A 16,233-nucleotide genomic window follows, 5' to 3' on the forward strand; every position below is an offset into this window, starting at 1 on the left:
GGCTTGACAAGCCCAACAGGGCCACCCCTGCCCACAAGGGGATCTAGAGACAGACCCCAGCCCAGTGCACACACACACAAGGGATAGAAAAAAAGCAAGGCCTACCTGCCTCTTCCCTCCTGCCCCCCACCTCGACTGCCCAAGGAAAAGCACGCGCCCCCCTCAGGAGGAAAAAGTAGCCTACAGCACCCGGTATTCCCAGGCGGTCTCCCATCCAAGTACTAACCGGGCCCGACCCTGCTTAGCTTCCGAGATCAGGCGAGACCGGCCGCTCTCAGGGCGGCAGGCCGTAGGCACCCGGCGGCCCCTCGGCGGCGGCCTTCAACCCACCACACCACGCTCCGGGAAGAAGCTCAGAAGCCCACAGGGGCTTGACAAGCCCAACAGGGCCACCCCTGCCCACAAGGGGATCTAGAGACAGACCCCAGCCCAGTGCACACACACACAAGGGATAGAAAAAAAGCAAGGCCTACCTGCCTCTTCCCTCCTGCCCCCCACCTCGACTGCCCAAGGAAAAGCACGCGCCCCCCTCAGGAGGAAAAAGTAGCCTACAGCACCCGGTATTCCCAGGCGGTCTCCCATCCAAGTACTAACCGGGCCCGACCCTGCTTAGCTTCCGAGATCAGGCGAGACCGGCCGCTCTCAGGGCGGCAGGCCGTAGGCACCCGGCGGCCCCTCGGCGGCGGCCTTCAACCCACCACACCACGCTCCGGGAAGAAGCTCAGAAGCCCACAGGGGCTTGACAAGCCCAACAGGGCCACCCCTGCCCACAAGGGGATCTAGAGACAGACCCCAGCCCAGTGCACACACACACAAGGGATAGAAAAAAAGCAAGGCCTACCTGCCTCTTCCCTCCTGCCCCCCACCTCGACTGCCCAAGGAAAAGCACGCGCCCCCCTCAGGAGGAAAAAGTAGCCTACAGCACCCGGTATTCCCAGGCGGTCTCCCATCCAAGTACTAACCGGGCCCGACCCTGCTTAGCTTCCGAGATCAGGCGAGACCGGCCGCTCTCAGGGCGGCAGGCCGTAGGCACCCGGCGGCCCCTCGGCGGCGGCCTTCAACCCACCACACCACGCTCCGGGAAGAAGCTCAGAAGCCCACAGGGGCTTGACAAGCCCAACAGGGCCACCCCTGCCCACAAGGGGATCTAGAGACAGACCCCAGCCCAGTGCACACACACACAAGGGATAGAAAAAAAGCAAGGCCTACCTGCCTCTTCCCTCCTGCCCCCCACCTCGACTGCCCAAGGAAAAGCACGCGCCCCCCTCAGGAGGAAAAAGTAGCCTACAGCACCCGGTATTCCCAGGCGGTCTCCCATCCAAGTACTAACCGGGCCCGACCCTGCTTAGCTTCCGAGATCAGGCGAGACCGGCCGCTCTCAGGGCGGCAGGCCGTAGGCACCCGGCGGCCCCTCGGCGGCGGCCTTCAACCCACCACACCACGCTCCGGGAAGAAGCTCAGAAGCCCACAGGGGCTTGACAAGCCCAACAGGGCCACCCCTGCCCACAAGGGGATCTAGAGACAGACCCCAGCCCAGTGCACACACACACAAGGGATAGAAAAAAAGCAAGGCCTACCTGCCTCTTCCCTCCTGCCCCCCACCTCGACTGCCCAAGGAAAAGCACGCGCCCCCCTCAGGAGGAAAAAGTAGCCTACAGCACCCGGTATTCCCAGGCGGTCTCCCATCCAAGTACTAACCGGGCCCGACCCTGCTTAGCTTCCGAGATCAGGCGAGACCGGCCGCTCTCAGGGCGGCAGGCCGTAGGCACCCGGCGGCCCCTCGGCGGCGGCCTTCAACCCACCACACCACGCTCCGGGAAGAAGCTCAGAAGCCCACAGGGGCTTGACAAGCCCAACAGGGCCACCCCTGCCCACAAGGGGATCTAGAGACAGACCCCAGCCCAGTGCACACACACACAAGGGATAGAAAAAAAGCAAGGCCTACCTGCCTCTTCCCTCCTGCCCCCCACCTCGACTGCCCAAGGAAAAGCACGCGCCCCCCTCAGGAGGAAAAAGTAGCCTACAGCACCCGGTATTCCCAGGCGGTCTCCCATCCAAGTACTAACCGGGCCCGACCCTGCTTAGCTTCCGAGATCAGGCGAGACCGGCCGCTCTCAGGGCGGCAGGCCGTAGGCACCCGGCGGCCCCTCGGCGGCGGCCTTCAACCCACCACACCACGCTCCGGGAAGAAGCTCAGAAGCCCACAGGGGCTTGACAAGCCCAACAGGGCCACCCCTGCCCACAAGGGGATCTAGAGACAGACCCCAGCCCAGTGCACACACACACAAGGGATAGAAAAAAAGCAAGGCCTACCTGCCTCTTCCCTCCTGCCCCCCACCTCGACTGCCCAAGGAAAAGCACGCGCCCCCCTCAGGAGGAAAAAGTAGCCTACAGCACCCGGTATTCCCAGGCGGTCTCCCATCCAAGTACTAACCGGGCCCGACCCTGCTTAGCTTCCGAGATCAGGCGAGACCGGCCGCTCTCAGGGCGGCAGGCCGTAGGCACCCGGCGGCCCCTCGGCGGCGGCCTTCAACCCACCACACCACGCTCCGGGAAGAAGCTCAGAAGCCCACAGGGGCTTGACAAGCCCAACAGGGCCACCCCTGCCCACAAGGGGATCTAGAGACAGACCCCAGCCCAGTGCACACACACACAAGGGATAGAAAAAAAGCAAGGCCTACCTGCCTCTTCCCTCCTGCCCCCCACCTCGACTGCCCAAGGAAAAGCACGCGCCCCCCTCAGGAGGAAAAAGTAGCCTACAGCACCCGGTATTCCCAGGCGGTCTCCCATCCAAGTACTAACCGGGCCCGACCCTGCTTAGCTTCCGAGATCAGGCGAGACCGGCCGCTCTCAGGGCGGCAGGCCGTAGGCACCCGGCGGCCCCTCGGCGGCGGCCTTCAACCCACCACACCACGCTCCGGGAAGAAGCTCAGAAGCCCACAGGGGCTTGACAAGCCCAACAGGGCCACCCCTGCCCACAAGGGGATCTAGAGACAGACCCCAGCCCAGTGCACACACACACAAGGGATAGAAAAAAAGCAAGGCCTACCTGCCTCTTCCCTCCTGCCCCCCACCTCGACTGCCCAAGGAAAAGCACGCGCCCCCCTCAGGAGGAAAAAGTAGCCTACAGCACCCGGTATTCCCAGGCGGTCTCCCATCCAAGTACTAACCGGGCCCGACCCTGCTTAGCTTCCGAGATCAGGCGAGACCGGCCGCTCTCAGGGCGGCAGGCCGTAGGCACCCGGCGGCCCCTCGGCGGCGGCCTTCAACCCACCACACCACGCTCCGGGAAGAAGCTCAGAAGCCCACAGGGGCTTGACAAGCCCAACAGGGCCACCCCTGCCCACAAGGGGATCTAGAGACAGACCCCAGCCCAGTGCACACACACACAAGGGATAGAAAAAAAGCAAGGCCTACCTGCCTCTTCCCTCCTGCCCCCCACCTCGACTGCCCAAGGAAAAGCACGCGCCCCCCTCAGGAGGAAAAAGTAGCCTACAGCACCCGGTATTCCCAGGCGGTCTCCCATCCAAGTACTAACCGGGCCCGACCCTGCTTAGCTTCCGAGATCAGGCGAGACCGGCCGCTCTCAGGGCGGCAGGCCGTAGGCACCCGGCGGCCCCTCGGCGGCGGCCTTCAACCCACCACACCACGCTCCGGGAAGAAGCTCAGAAGCCCACAGGGGCTTGACAAGCCCAACAGGGCCACCCCTGCCCACAAGGGGATCTAGAGACAGACCCCAGCCCAGTGCACACACACACAAGGGATAGAAAAAAAGCAAGGCCTACCTGCCTCTTCCCTCCTGCCCCCCACCTCGACTGCCCAAGGAAAAGCACGCGCCCCCCTCAGGAGGAAAAAGTAGCCTACAGCACCCGGTATTCCCAGGCGGTCTCCCATCCAAGTACTAACCGGGCCCGACCCTGCTTAGCTTCCGAGATCAGGCGAGACCGGCCGCTCTCAGGGCGGCAGGCCGTAGGCACCCGGCGGCCCCTCGGCGGCGGCCTTCAACCCACCACACCACGCTCCGGGAAGAAGCTCAGAAGCCCACAGGGGCTTGACAAGCCCAACAGGGCCACCCCTGCCCACAAGGGGATCTAGAGACAGACCCCAGCCCAGTGCACACACACACAAGGGATAGAAAAAAAGCAAGGCCTACCTGCCTCTTCCCTCCTGCCCCCCACCTCGACTGCCCAAGGAAAAGCACGCGCCCCCCTCAGGAGGAAAAAGTAGCCTACAGCACCCGGTATTCCCAGGCGGTCTCCCATCCAAGTACTAACCGGGCCCGACCCTGCTTAGCTTCCGAGATCAGGCGAGACCGGCCGCTCTCAGGGCGGCAGGCCGTAGGCACCCGGCGGCCCCTCGGCGGCGGCCTTCAACCCACCACACCACGCTCCGGGAAGAAGCTCAGAAGCCCACAGGGGCTTGACAAGCCCAACAGGGCCACCCCTGCCCACAAGGGGATCTAGAGACAGACCACAGCCCAGTGCACACACACACAAGGGATAGAAAAAAAGCAAGGCCTACCTGCCTCTTCCCTCCTGCCCCCCACCTCGACTGCCCAAGGAAAAGCACGCGCCCCCCTCAGGAGGAAAAAGTAGCCTACAGCACCCGGTATTCCCAGGCGGTCTCCCATCCAAGTACTAACCGGGCCCGACCCTGCTTAGCTTCCGAGATCAGGCGAGACCGGCCGCTCTCAGGGCGGCAGGCCGTAGGCACCCGGCGGCCCCTCGGCGGCGGCCTTCAACCCACCACACCACGCTCCGGGAAGAAGCTCAGAAGCCCACAGGGGCTTGACAAGCCCAACAGGGCCACCCCTGCCCACAAGGGGATCTAGAGACAGACCCCAGCCCAGTGCACACACACACAAGGGATAGAAAAAAAGCAAGGCCTACCTGCCTCTTCCCTCCTGCCCCCCACCTCGACTGCCCAAGGAAAAGCACGCGCCCCCCTCAGGAGGAAAAAGTAGCCTACAGCACCCGGTATTCCCAGGCGGTCTCCCATCCAAGTACTAACCGGGCCCGACCCTGCTTAGCTTCCGAGATCAGGCGAGACCGGCCGCTCTCAGGGCGGCAGGCCGTAGGCACCCGGTGGCCCCTCGGCGGCGGCCTTCAACCCACCACACCACGCTCCGGGAAGAAGCTCAGAAGCCCACAGGGGCTTGACAAGCCCAACAGGGCCACCCCTGCCCACAAGGGGATCTAGAGACAGACCCCAGCCCAGTGCACACACACACAAGGGATAGAAAAAAAGCAAGGCCTACCTGCCTCTTCCCTCCTGCCCCCCACCTCGACTGCCCAAGGAAAAGCACGCGCCCCCCTCAGGAGGAAAAAGTAGCCTACAGCACCCGGTATTCCCAGGCGGTCTCCCATCCAAGTACTAACCGGGCCCGACCCTGCTTAGCTTCCGAGATCAGGCGAGACCGGCCGCTCTCAGGGCGGCAGGCCGTAGGCACCCGGCGGCCCCTCGGCGGCGGCCTTCAACCCACCACACCACGCTCCGGGAAGAAGCTCAGAAGCCCACAGGGGCTTGACAAGCCCAACAGGGCCACCCCTGCCCACAAGGGGATCTAGAGACAGACCCCAGCCCAGTGCACACACACACAAGGGATAGAAAAAAAGCAAGGCCTACCTGCCTCTTCCCTCCTGCCCCCCACCTCGACTGCCCAAGGAAAAGCACGCGCCCCCCTCAGGAGGAAAAAGTAGCCTACAGCACCCGGTATTCCCAGGCGGTCTCCCATCCAAGTACTAACCGGGCCCGACCCTGCTTAGCTTCCGAGATCAGGCGAGACCGGCCGCTCTCAGGGCGGCAGGCCGTAGGCACCCGGCGGCCCCTCGGCGGCGGCCTTCAACCCACCACACCACGCTCCGGGAAGAAGCTCAGAAGCCCACAGGGGCTTGACAAGCCCAACAGGGCCACCCCTGCCCACAAGGGGATCTAGAGACAGACCCCAGCCCAGTGCACACACACACAAGGGATAGAAAAAAAGCAAGGCCTACCTGCCTCTTCCCTCCTGCCCCCCACCTCGACTGCCCAAGGAAAAGCACGCGCCCCCCTCAGGAGGAAAAAGTAGCCTACAGCACCCGGTATTCCCAGGCGGTCTCCCATCCAAGTACTAACCGGGCCCGACCCTGCTTAGCTTCCGAGATCAGGCGAGACCGGCCGCTCTCAGGGCGGCAGGCCGTAGGCACCCGGCGGCCCCTCGGCGGCGGCCTTCAACCCACCACACCACGCTCCGGGAAGAAGCTCAGAAGCCCACAGGGGCTTGACAAGCCCAACAGGGCCACCCCTGCCCACAAGGGGATCTAGAGACAGACCCCAGCCCAGTGCACACACACACAAGGGATAGAAAAAAAGCAAGGCCTACCTGCCTCTTCCCTCCTGCCCCCCACCTCGACTGCCCAAGGAAAAGCACGCGCCCCCCTCAGGAGGAAAAAGTAGCCTACAGCACCCGGTATTCCCAGGCGGTCTCCCATCCAAGTACTAACCGGGCCCGACCCTGCTTAGCTTCCGAGATCAGGCGAGACCGGCCGCTCTCAGGGCGGCAGGCCGTAGGCACCCGGCGGCCCCTCGGCGGCGGCCTTCAACCCACCACACCACGCTCCGGGAAGAAGCTCAGAAGCCCACAGGGGCTTGACAAGCCCAACAGGGCCACCCCTGCCCACAAGGGGATCTAGAGACAGACCCCAGCCCAGTGCACACACACACAAGGGATAGAAAAAAAGCAAGGCCTACCTGCCTCTTCCCTCCTGCCCCCCACCTCGACTGCCCAAGGAAAAGCACGCGCCCCCCTCAGGAGGAAAAAGTAGCCTACAGCACCCGGTATTCCCAGGCGGTCTCCCATCCAAGTACTAACCGGGCCCGACCCTGCTTAGCTTCCGAGATCAGGCGAGACCGGCCGCTCTCAGGGCGGCAGGCCGTAGGCACCCGGCGGCCCCTCGGCGGCGGCCTTCAACCCACCACACCACGCTCCGGGAAGAAGCTCAGAAGCCCACAGGGGCTTGACAAGCCCAACAGGGCCACCCCTGCCCACAAGGGGATCTAGAGACAGACCCCAGCCCAGTGCACACACACACAAGGGATAGAAAAAAAGCAAGGCCTACCTGCCTCTTCCCTCCTGCCCCCCACCTCGACTGCCCAAGGAAAAGCACGCGCCCCCCTCAGGAGGAAAAAGTAGCCTACAGCACCCGGTATTCCCAGGCGGTCTCCCATCCAAGTACTAACCGGGCCCGACCCTGCTTAGCTTCCGAGATCAGGCGAGACCGGCCGCTCTCAGGGCGGCAGGCCGTAGGCACCCGGCGGCCCCTCGGCGGCGGCCTTCAACCCACCACACCACGCTCCAGGAAGAAGCTCAGAAGCCCACAGGGGCTTGACAAGCCCAACAGGGCCACCCCTGCCCACAAGGGGATCTAGAGACAGACCCCAGCCCAGTGCACACACACACAAGGGATAGAAAAAAAGCAAGGCCTACCTGCCTCTTCCCTCCTGCCCCCCACCTCGACTGCCCAAGGAAAAGCACGCGCCCCCCTCAGGAGGAAAAAGTAGCCTACAGCACCCGGTATTCCCAGGCGGTCTCCCATCCAAGTACTAACCGGGCCCGACCCTGCTTAGCTTCCGAGATCAGGCGAGACCGGCCGCTCTCAGGGCGGCAGGCCGTAGGCACCCGGCGGCCCCTCGGCGGCGGCCTTCAACCCACCACACCACGCTCCGGGAAGAAGCTCAGAAGCCCACAGGGGCTTGACAAGCCCAACAGGGCCACCCCTGCCCACAAGGGGATCTAGAGACAGACCCCAGCCCAGTGCACACACACACAAGGGATAGAAAAAAAGCAAGGCCTACCTGCCTCTTCCCTCCTGCCCCCCACCTCGACTGCCCAAGGAAAAGCACGCGCCCCCCTCAGGAGGAAAAAGTAGCCTACAGCACCCGGTATTCCCAGGCGGTCTCCCATCCAAGTACTAACCGGGCCCGACCCTGCTTAGCTTCCGAGATCAGGCGAGACCGGCCGCTCTCAGGGCGGCAGGCCGTAGGCACCCGGCGGCCCCTCGGCGGCGGCCTTCAACCCACCACACCACGCTCCGGGAAGAAGCTCAGAAGCCCACAGGGGCTTGACAAGCCCAACAGGGCCACCCCTGCCCACAAGGGGATCTAGAGACAGACCCCAGCCCAGTGCACACACACACAAGGGATAGAAAAAAAGCAAGGCCTACCTGCCTCTTCCCTCCTGCCCCCCACCTCGACTGCCCAAGGAAAAGCACGCGCCCCCCTCAGGAGGAAAAAGTAGCCTACAGCACCCGGTATTCCCAGGCGGTCTCCCATCCAAGTACTAACCGGGCCCGACCCTGCTTAGCTTCCGAGATCAGGCGAGACCGGCCGCTCTCAGGGCGGCAGGCCGTAGGCACCCGGCGGCCCCTCGGCGGCGGCCTTCAACCCACCACACCACGCTCCGGGAAGAAGCTCAGAAGCCCACAGGGGCTTGACAAGCCCAACAGGGCCACCCCTGCCCACAAGGGGATCTAGAGACAGACCCCAGCCCAGTGCACACACACACAAGGGATAGAAAAAAAGCAAGGCCTACCTGCCTCTTCCCTCCTGCCCCCCACCTCGACTGCCCAAGGAAAAGCACGCGCCCCCCTCAGGAGGAAAAAGTAGCCTACAGCACCCGGTATTCCCAGGCGGTCTCCCATCCAAGTACTAACCGGGCCCGACCCTGCTTAGCTTCCGAGATCAGGCGAGACCGGCCGCTCTCAGGGCGGCAGGCCGTAGGCACCCGGCGGCCCCTCGGCGGCGGCCTTCAACCCACCACACCACGCTCCGGGAAGAAGCTCAGAAGCCCACAGGGGCTTGACAAGCCCAACAGGGCCACCCCTGCCCACAAGGGGATCTAGAGACAGACCCCAGCCCAGTGCACACACACACAAGGGATAGAAAAAAAGCAAGGCCTACCTGCCTCTTCCCTCCTGCCCCCCACCTCGACTGCCCAAGGAAAAGCACGCGCCCCCCTCAGGAGGAAAAAGTAGCCTACAGCACCCGGTATTCCCAGGCGGTCTCCCATCCAAGTACTAACCGGGCCCGACCCTGCTTAGCTTCCGAGATCAGGCGAGACCGGCCGCTCTCAGGGCGGCAGGCCGTAGGCACCCGGCGGCCCCTCGGCGGCGGCCTTCAACCCACCACACCACGCTCCGGGAAGAAGCTCAGAAGCCCACAGGGGCTTGACAAGCCCAACAGGGCCACCCCTGCCCACAAGGGGATCTAGAGACAGACCCCAGCCCAGTGCACACACACACAAGGGATAGAAAAAAAGCAAGGCCTACCTGCCTCTTCCCTCCTGCCCCCCACCTCGACTGCCCAAGGAAAAGCACGCGCCCCCCTCAGGAGGAAAAAGTAGCCTACAGCACCCGGTATTCCCAGGCGGTCTCCCATCCAAGTACTAACCGGGCCCGACCCTGCTTAGCTTCCGAGATCAGGCGAGACCGGCCGCTCTCAGGGCGGCAGGCCGTAGGCACCCGGCGGCCCCTCGGCGGCGGCCTTCAACCCACCACACCACGCTCCGGGAAGAAGCTCAGAAGCCCACAGGGGCTTGACAAGCCCAACAGGGCCACCCCTGCCCACAAGGGGATCTAGAGACAGACCCCAGCCCAGTGCACACACACACAAGGGATAGAAAAAAAGCAAGGCCTACCTGCCTCTTCCCTCCTGCCCCCCACCTCGACTGCCCAAGGAAAAGCACGCGCCCCCCTCAGGAGGAAAAAGTAGCCTACAGCACCCGGTATTCCCAGGCGGTCTCCCATCCAAGTACTAACCGGGCCCGACCCTGCTTAGCTTCCGAGATCAGGCGAGACCGGCCGCTCTCAGGGCGGCAGGCCGTAGGCACCCGGCGGCCCCTCGGCGGCGGCCTTCAACCCACCACACCACGCTCCGGGAAGAAGCTCAGAAGCCCACAGGGGCTTGACAAGCCCAACAGGGCCACCCCTGCCCACAAGGGGATCTAGAGACAGACCCCAGCCCAGTGCACACACACACAAGGGATAGAAAAAAAGCAAGGCCTACCTGCCTCTTCCCTCCTGCCCCCCACCTCGACTGCCCAAGGAAAAGCACGCGCCCCCCTCAGGAGGAAAAAGTAGCCTACAGCACCCGGTATTCCCAGGCGGTCTCCCATCCAAGTACTAACCGGGCCCGACCCTGCTTAGCTTCCGAGATCAGGCGAGACCGGCCGCTCTCAGGGCGGCAGGCCGTAGGCACCCGGCGGCCCCTCGGCGGCGGCCTTCAACCCACCACACCACGCTCCGGGAAGAAGCTCAGAAGCCCACAGGGGCTTGACAAGCCCAACAGGGCCACCCCTGCCCACAAGGGGATCTAGAGACAGACCCCAGCCCAGTGCACACACACACAAGGGATAGAAAAAAAGCAAGGCCTACCTGCCTCTTCCCTCCTGCCCCCCACCTCGACTGCCCAAGGAAAAGCACGCGCCCCCCTCAGGAGGAAAAAGTAGCCTACAGCACCCGGTATTCCCAGGCGGTCTCCCATCCAAGTACTAACCGGGCCCGACCCTGCTTAGCTTCCGAGATCAGGCGAGACCGGCCGCTCTCAGGGCGGCAGGCCGTAGGCACCCGGCGGCCCCTCGGCGGCGGCCTTCAACCCACCACACCACGCTCCGGGAAGAAGCTCAGAAGCCCACAGGGGCTTGACAAGCCCAACAGGGCCACCCCTGCCCACAAGGGGATCTAGAGACAGACCCCAGCCCAGTGCACACACACACAAGGGATAGAAAAAAAGCAAGGCCTACCTGCCTCTTCCCTCCTGCCCCCCACCTCGACTGCCCAAGGAAAAGCACGCGCCCCCCTCAGGAGGAAAAAGTAGCCTACAGCACCCGGTATTCCCAGGCGGTCTCCCATCCAAGTACTAACCGGGCCCGACCCTGCTTAGCTTCCGAGATCAGGCGAGACCGGCCGCTCTCAGGGCGGCAGGCCGTAGGCACCCGGCGGCCCCTCGGCGGCGGCCTTCAACCCACCACACCACGCTCCGGGAAGAAGCTCAGAAGCCCACAGGGGCTTGACAAGCCCAACAGGGCCACCCCTGCCCACAAGGGGATCTAGAGACAGACCCCAGCCCAGTGCACACACACACAAGGGATAGAAAAAAAGCAAGGCCTACCTGCCTCTTCCCTCCTGCCCCCCACCTCGACTGCCCAAGGAAAAGCACGCGCCCCCCTCAGGAGGAAAAAGTAGCCTACAGCACCCGGTATTCCCAGGCGGTCTCCCATCCAAGTACTAACCGGGCCCGACCCTGCTTAGCTTCCGAGATCAGGCGAGACCGGCCGCTCTCAGGGCGGCAGGCCGTAGGCACCCGGCGGCCCCTCGGCGGCGGCCTTCAACCCACCACACCACGCTCCGGGAAGAAGCTCAGAAGCCCACAGGGGCTTGACAAGCCCAACAGGGCCACCCCTGCCCACAAGGGGATCTAGAGACAGACCCCAGCCCAGTGCACACACACACAAGGGATAGAAAAAAAGCAAGGCCTACCTGCCTCTTCCCTCCTGCCCCCCACCTCGACTGCCCAAGGAAAAGCACGCGCCCCCCTCAGGAGGAAAAAGTAGCCTACAGCACCCGGTATTCCCAGGCGGTCTCCCATCCAAGTACTAACCGGGCCCGACCCTGCTTAGCTTCCGAGATCAGGCGAGACCGGCCGCTCTCAGGGCGGCAGGCCGTAGGCACCCGGCGGCCCCTCGGCGGCGGCCTTCAACCCACCACACCACGCTCCGGGAAGAAGCTCAGAAGCCCACAGGGGCTTGACAAGCCCAACAGGGCCACCCCTGCCCACAAGGGGATCTAGAGACAGACCCCAGCCCAGTGCACACACACACAAGGGATAGAAAAAAAGCAAGGCCTACCTGCCTCTTCCCTCCTGCCCCCCACCTCGACTGCCCAAGGAAAAGCACGCGCCCCCCTCAGGAGGAAAAAGTAGCCTACAGCACCCGGTATTCCCAGGCGGTCTCCCATCCAAGTACTAACCGGGCCCGACCCTGCTTAGCTTCCGAGATCAGGCGAGACCGGCCGCTCTCAGGGCGGCAGGCCGTAGGCACCCGGCGGCCCCTCGGCGGCGGCCTTCAACCCACCACACCACGCTCCGGGAAGAAGCTCAGAAGCCCACAGGGGCTTGACAAGCCCAACAGGGCCACCCCTGCCCACAAGGGGATCTAGAGACAGACCCCAGCCCAGTGCACACACACACACAAGGGATAGAAAAAAAGCAAGGCCTACCTGCCTCTTCCCTCCTGCCCCCCACCTCGACTGCCCAAGGAAAAGCACGCGCCCCCCTCAGGAGGAAAAAGTAGCCTACAGCACCCGGTATTCCCAGGCGGTCTCCCATCCAAGTACTAACCGGGCCCGACCCTGCTTAGCTTCCGAGATCAGGCGAGACCGGCCGCTCTCAGGGCGGCAGGCCATAGGCACCCGGCGGCCCCTCGGCGGCGGCCTTCAACCCACCACACCACGCTCCGGGAAGAAGCTCAGAAGCCCACAGGGGCTTGACAAGCCCAACAGGGCCACCCCTGCCCACAAGGGGATCTAGAGACAGACCCCAGCCCAGTGCACACACACACAAGGGATAGAAAAAAAGCAAGGCCTACCTGCCTCTTCCCTCCTGCCCCCCACCTCGACTGCCCAAGGAAAAGCACGCGCCCCCCTCAGGAGGAAAAAGTAGCCTACAGCACCCGGTATTCCCAGGCGGTCTCCCATCCAAGTACTAACCGGGCCCGACCCTGCTTAGCTTCCGAGATCAGGCGAGACCGGCCGCTCTCAGGGCGGCAGGCCGTAGGCACCCGGCGGCCCCTCGGCGGCGGCCTTCAACCCACCACACCACGCTCCGGGAAGAAGCTCAGAAGCCCACAGGGGCTTGACAAGCCCAACAGGGCCACCCCTGCCCACAAGGGGATCTAGAGACAGACCCCAGCCCAGTGCACACACACACAAGGGATAGAAAAAAAGCAAGGCCTACCTGCCTCTTCCCTCCTGCCCCCCACCTCGACTGCCCAAGGAAAAGCACGCGCCCCCCTCAGGAGGAAAAAGTAGCCTACAGCACCCGGTATTCCCAGGCGGTCTCCCATCCAAGTACTAACCGGGCCCGACCCTGCTTAGCTTCCGAGATCAGGCGAGACCGGCCGCTCTCAGGGCGGCAGGCCGTAGGCACCCGGCGGCCCCTCGGCGGCGGCCTTCAACCCACCACACCACGCTCCGGGAAGAAGCTCAGAAGCCCACAGGGGCTTGACAAGCCCAACAGGGCCACCCCTGCCCACAAGGGGATCTAGAGACAGACCCCAGCCCAGTGCACACACACACACAAGGGATAGAAAAAAAGCAAGGCCTACCTGCCTCTTCCCTCCTGCCCCCCACCTCGACTGCCCAAGGAAAAGCACGCGCCCCCCTCAGGAGGAAAAAGTAGCCTACAGCACCCGGTATTCCCAGGCGGTCTCCCATCCAAGTACTAACCGGGCCCGACCCTGCTTAGCTTCCGAGATCAGGCGAGACCGGCCGCTCTCAGGGCGGCAGGCCGTAGGCACCCGGCGGCCCCTCGGCGGCGGCCTTCAACCCACCACACCACGCTCCGGGAAGAAGCTCAGAAGCCCACAGGGGCTTGACAAGCCCAACAGGGCCACCCCTGCCCACAAGGGGATCTAGAGACAGACCCCAGCCCAGTGCACACACACACACAAGGGATAGAAAAAAAGCAAGGCCTACCTGCCTCTTCCCTCCTGCCCCCCACCTCGACTGCCCAAGGAAAAGCACGCGCCCCCCTCAGGAGGAAAAAGTAGCCTACAGCACCCGGTATTCCCAGGCGGTCTCCCATCCAAGTACTAACCGGGCCCGACCCTGCTTAGCTTCCGAGATCAGGCGAGACCGGCCGCTCTCAGGGCGGCAGGCCGTAGGCACCCGGCGGCCCCTCGGCGGCGGCCTTCAACCCACCACACCACGCTCCGGGAAGAAGCTCAGAAGCCCACAGGGGCTTGACAAGCCCAACAGGGCCACCCCTGCCCACAAGGGGATCTAGAGACAGACCCCAGCCCAGTGCACACACACACAAGGGATAGAAAAAAGCAAGGCCTACCTGCCTCTTCCCTCCTGCCCCCCACCTCGACTGCCCAAGGAAAAGCACGCGCCCCCCTCAGGAGGAAAAAGTAGCCTACAGCACCCGGTATTCCCAGGCGGTCTCCCATCCAAGTACTAACCGGGCCCGACCCTGCTTAGCTTCCGAGATCAGGCGAGACCGGCCGCTCTCAGGGCGGCAGGCCGTAGGCACCCGGTGGCCCCTCGGCGGCGGCCTTCAACCCACCACACCACGCTCCGGGAAGAAGCTCAGAAGCCCACAGGGGCTTGACAAGCCCAACAGGGCCACCCCTGCCCACAAGGGGATCTAGAGACAGACCCCAGCCCAGTGCACACACACACAAGGGATAGAAAAAAAGCAAGGCCTACCTGCCTCTTCCCTCCTGCCCCCCACCTCGACTGCCCAAGGAAAAGCACGCGCCCCCCTCAGGAGGAAAAAGTAGCCTACAGCACCCGGTATTCCCAGGCGGTCTCCCATCCAAGTACTAACCGGGCCCGACCCTGCTTAGCTTCCGAGATCAGGCGAGACCGGCCGCTCTCAGGGCGGCAGGCCGTAGGCACCCGGCGGCCCCTCGGCGGCGGCCTTCAACCCACCACACCACGCTCCGGGAAGAAGCTCAGAAGCCCACAGGGGCTTGACAAGCCCAACAGGGCCACCCCTGCCCACAAGGGGATCTAGAGACAGACCCCAGCCCAGTGCACACACACACAAGGGATAGAAAAAAAGCAAGGCCTACCTGCCTCTTCCCTCCTGCCCCCCACCTCGACTGCCCAAGGAAAAGCACGCGCCCCCCTCAGGAGGAAAAAGTAGCCTACAGCACCCGGTATTCCCAGGCGGTCTCCCATCCAAGTACTAACCGGGCCCGACCCTGCTTAGCTTCCGAGATCAGGCGAGACCGGCCGCTCTCAGGGCGGCAGGCCGTAGGCACCCGGCGGCCCCTCGGCGGCGGCCTTCAACCCACCACACCACGCTCCGGGAAGAAGCTCAGAAGCCCACAGGGGCTTGACAAGCCCAACAGGGCCACCCCTGCCCACAAGGGGATCTAGAGACAGACCCCAGCCCAGTGCACACACACACAAGGGATAGAAAAAAAGCAAGGCCTACCTGCCTCTTCCCTCCTGCCCCCCACCTCGACTGCCCAAGGAAAAGCACGCGCCCCCCTCAGGAGGAAAAAGTAGCCTACAGCACCCGGTATTCCCAGGCGGTCTCCCATCCAAGTACTAACCGGGCCCGACCCTGCTTAGCTTCCGAGATCAGGCGAGACCGGCCGCTCTCAGGGCGGCAGGCCGTAGGCACCCGGCGGCCCCTCGGCGGCGGCCTTCAACCCACCACACCACGCTCCGGGAAGAAGCTCAGAAGCCCACAGGGGCTTGACAAGCCCAACAGGGCCACCCCTGCCCACAAGGGGATCTAGAGACAGACCCCAGCCCAGTGCACACACACACAAGGGATAGAAAAAAAGCAAGGCCTACCTGCCTCTTCCCTCCTGCCCCCCACCTCGACTGCCCAAGGAAAAGCACGCGCCCCCCTCAGGAGGAAAAAGTAGCCTACAGCACCCGGTATTCCCAGGCGGTCTCCCATCCAAGTACTAACCGGGCCCGACCCTGCTTAGCTTCCGAGATCAGGCGAGACCGGCCGCTCTCAGGGCGGCAGGCCGTAGGCACCCGGCGGCCCCTCGGCGGCGGCCTTCAACCCACCACACCACGCTCCGGGAAGAAGCTCAGAAGCCCACAGGGGCTTGACAAGCCCAACAGGGCCACCCCTGCCCACAAGGGGATCTAGAGACAGACCCCAGCCCAGTGCACACACACACAAGGGATAGAAAAAAAGCAAGGCCTACCTGCCTCTTCCCTCCTGCCCCCCACCTCGACTGCCCAAGGAAAAGCACGCGCCCCCCTCAGGAGGAAAAAGTAGCCTACAGCACCCGGTATTCCCAGGCGGTCTCCCATCCAAGTACTAACCGGGCCCGACCCTGCTTAGCTTCCGAGATCAGGCGAGACCGGCCGCTCTCAGGGCGGCAGGCCGTAGGCACCTGGCGGCCCCTCGGCGGCGGCCTTCAACCCACCACACCACGCTCCGGGAAGAAGCTCAGAAGCCCACAGGGGCTTGACAAGCCCAACAGGGCCACCCCTGCCCACA

General features: G+C 64.1%; 44 pseudogenes; all 44 read right to left on the reverse strand.

Moving 5' to 3' along the window:
* Window positions 1-177: 177 nt before the first annotated feature.
* On the reverse strand, window positions 178-295 carry LOC115495179 (5S ribosomal RNA; annotated as a pseudogene).
* Window positions 296-545: 250 nt separating this feature from the next.
* LOC115495188 (5S ribosomal RNA) lies at window positions 546-663 on the reverse strand (annotated as a pseudogene).
* A 250-nt stretch (window positions 664-913) lies between these two features.
* Window positions 914-1,031, reverse strand: LOC115495148 (5S ribosomal RNA; annotated as a pseudogene).
* Window positions 1,032-1,281: 250 nt separating this feature from the next.
* LOC115495149 (5S ribosomal RNA) lies at window positions 1,282-1,399 on the reverse strand (annotated as a pseudogene).
* Window positions 1,400-1,649: 250 nt separating this feature from the next.
* Window positions 1,650-1,767, reverse strand: LOC140684082 (5S ribosomal RNA; annotated as a pseudogene).
* A 250-nt stretch (window positions 1,768-2,017) lies between these two features.
* LOC140684083 (5S ribosomal RNA) lies at window positions 2,018-2,135 on the reverse strand (annotated as a pseudogene).
* A 250-nt stretch (window positions 2,136-2,385) lies between these two features.
* LOC115495152 (5S ribosomal RNA) lies at window positions 2,386-2,503 on the reverse strand (annotated as a pseudogene).
* Window positions 2,504-2,753: 250 nt separating this feature from the next.
* LOC140684089 (5S ribosomal RNA) lies at window positions 2,754-2,871 on the reverse strand (annotated as a pseudogene).
* A 250-nt stretch (window positions 2,872-3,121) lies between these two features.
* Window positions 3,122-3,239, reverse strand: LOC116808395 (5S ribosomal RNA; annotated as a pseudogene).
* A 250-nt stretch (window positions 3,240-3,489) lies between these two features.
* On the reverse strand, window positions 3,490-3,607 carry LOC140684091 (5S ribosomal RNA; annotated as a pseudogene).
* Window positions 3,608-3,857: 250 nt separating this feature from the next.
* LOC140684092 (5S ribosomal RNA) lies at window positions 3,858-3,975 on the reverse strand (annotated as a pseudogene).
* Window positions 3,976-4,225: 250 nt separating this feature from the next.
* Window positions 4,226-4,343, reverse strand: LOC140684093 (5S ribosomal RNA; annotated as a pseudogene).
* A 250-nt stretch (window positions 4,344-4,593) lies between these two features.
* Window positions 4,594-4,711, reverse strand: LOC140684094 (5S ribosomal RNA; annotated as a pseudogene).
* A 250-nt stretch (window positions 4,712-4,961) lies between these two features.
* LOC140684095 (5S ribosomal RNA) lies at window positions 4,962-5,079 on the reverse strand (annotated as a pseudogene).
* A 250-nt stretch (window positions 5,080-5,329) lies between these two features.
* LOC140684096 (5S ribosomal RNA) lies at window positions 5,330-5,447 on the reverse strand (annotated as a pseudogene).
* Window positions 5,448-5,697: 250 nt separating this feature from the next.
* Window positions 5,698-5,815, reverse strand: LOC140684097 (5S ribosomal RNA; annotated as a pseudogene).
* Window positions 5,816-6,065: 250 nt separating this feature from the next.
* LOC140684098 (5S ribosomal RNA) lies at window positions 6,066-6,183 on the reverse strand (annotated as a pseudogene).
* Window positions 6,184-6,433: 250 nt separating this feature from the next.
* Window positions 6,434-6,551, reverse strand: LOC140684099 (5S ribosomal RNA; annotated as a pseudogene).
* A 250-nt stretch (window positions 6,552-6,801) lies between these two features.
* Window positions 6,802-6,919, reverse strand: LOC140684100 (5S ribosomal RNA; annotated as a pseudogene).
* Window positions 6,920-7,169: 250 nt separating this feature from the next.
* On the reverse strand, window positions 7,170-7,287 carry LOC140684101 (5S ribosomal RNA; annotated as a pseudogene).
* Window positions 7,288-7,537: 250 nt separating this feature from the next.
* Window positions 7,538-7,655, reverse strand: LOC140684102 (5S ribosomal RNA; annotated as a pseudogene).
* Window positions 7,656-7,905: 250 nt separating this feature from the next.
* Window positions 7,906-8,023, reverse strand: LOC140684103 (5S ribosomal RNA; annotated as a pseudogene).
* A 250-nt stretch (window positions 8,024-8,273) lies between these two features.
* LOC140684104 (5S ribosomal RNA) lies at window positions 8,274-8,391 on the reverse strand (annotated as a pseudogene).
* Window positions 8,392-8,641: 250 nt separating this feature from the next.
* On the reverse strand, window positions 8,642-8,759 carry LOC140684105 (5S ribosomal RNA; annotated as a pseudogene).
* Window positions 8,760-9,009: 250 nt separating this feature from the next.
* On the reverse strand, window positions 9,010-9,127 carry LOC140684106 (5S ribosomal RNA; annotated as a pseudogene).
* Window positions 9,128-9,377: 250 nt separating this feature from the next.
* On the reverse strand, window positions 9,378-9,495 carry LOC140684107 (5S ribosomal RNA; annotated as a pseudogene).
* Window positions 9,496-9,745: 250 nt separating this feature from the next.
* Window positions 9,746-9,863, reverse strand: LOC140684108 (5S ribosomal RNA; annotated as a pseudogene).
* Window positions 9,864-10,113: 250 nt separating this feature from the next.
* LOC140684109 (5S ribosomal RNA) lies at window positions 10,114-10,231 on the reverse strand (annotated as a pseudogene).
* Window positions 10,232-10,481: 250 nt separating this feature from the next.
* On the reverse strand, window positions 10,482-10,599 carry LOC140684110 (5S ribosomal RNA; annotated as a pseudogene).
* A 250-nt stretch (window positions 10,600-10,849) lies between these two features.
* Window positions 10,850-10,967, reverse strand: LOC140684112 (5S ribosomal RNA; annotated as a pseudogene).
* Window positions 10,968-11,217: 250 nt separating this feature from the next.
* LOC140684113 (5S ribosomal RNA) lies at window positions 11,218-11,335 on the reverse strand (annotated as a pseudogene).
* A 250-nt stretch (window positions 11,336-11,585) lies between these two features.
* On the reverse strand, window positions 11,586-11,703 carry LOC140684114 (5S ribosomal RNA; annotated as a pseudogene).
* Window positions 11,704-11,953: 250 nt separating this feature from the next.
* Window positions 11,954-12,071, reverse strand: LOC140684115 (5S ribosomal RNA; annotated as a pseudogene).
* Window positions 12,072-12,323: 252 nt separating this feature from the next.
* On the reverse strand, window positions 12,324-12,441 carry LOC140684086 (5S ribosomal RNA; annotated as a pseudogene).
* Window positions 12,442-12,691: 250 nt separating this feature from the next.
* On the reverse strand, window positions 12,692-12,809 carry LOC140684116 (5S ribosomal RNA; annotated as a pseudogene).
* Window positions 12,810-13,059: 250 nt separating this feature from the next.
* On the reverse strand, window positions 13,060-13,177 carry LOC140684117 (5S ribosomal RNA; annotated as a pseudogene).
* Window positions 13,178-13,429: 252 nt separating this feature from the next.
* Window positions 13,430-13,547, reverse strand: LOC140684118 (5S ribosomal RNA; annotated as a pseudogene).
* A 252-nt stretch (window positions 13,548-13,799) lies between these two features.
* Window positions 13,800-13,917, reverse strand: LOC140684119 (5S ribosomal RNA; annotated as a pseudogene).
* A 249-nt stretch (window positions 13,918-14,166) lies between these two features.
* LOC140684120 (5S ribosomal RNA) lies at window positions 14,167-14,284 on the reverse strand (annotated as a pseudogene).
* Window positions 14,285-14,534: 250 nt separating this feature from the next.
* Window positions 14,535-14,652, reverse strand: LOC140684121 (5S ribosomal RNA; annotated as a pseudogene).
* Window positions 14,653-14,902: 250 nt separating this feature from the next.
* LOC140684123 (5S ribosomal RNA) lies at window positions 14,903-15,020 on the reverse strand (annotated as a pseudogene).
* Window positions 15,021-15,270: 250 nt separating this feature from the next.
* Window positions 15,271-15,388, reverse strand: LOC140684124 (5S ribosomal RNA; annotated as a pseudogene).
* Window positions 15,389-15,638: 250 nt separating this feature from the next.
* On the reverse strand, window positions 15,639-15,756 carry LOC140684125 (5S ribosomal RNA; annotated as a pseudogene).
* A 250-nt stretch (window positions 15,757-16,006) lies between these two features.
* Window positions 16,007-16,124, reverse strand: LOC140684126 (5S ribosomal RNA; annotated as a pseudogene).
* Window positions 16,125-16,233: the final 109 nt, after the last annotated feature.

The sequence above is a fragment of the Taeniopygia guttata genome, chromosome 4 (assembly GCF_048771995.1).
Source record: "Taeniopygia guttata chromosome 4, bTaeGut7.mat, whole genome shotgun sequence".
Classification (NCBI taxonomy): Eukaryota; Metazoa; Chordata; class Aves; order Passeriformes; family Estrildidae; genus Taeniopygia; species Taeniopygia guttata.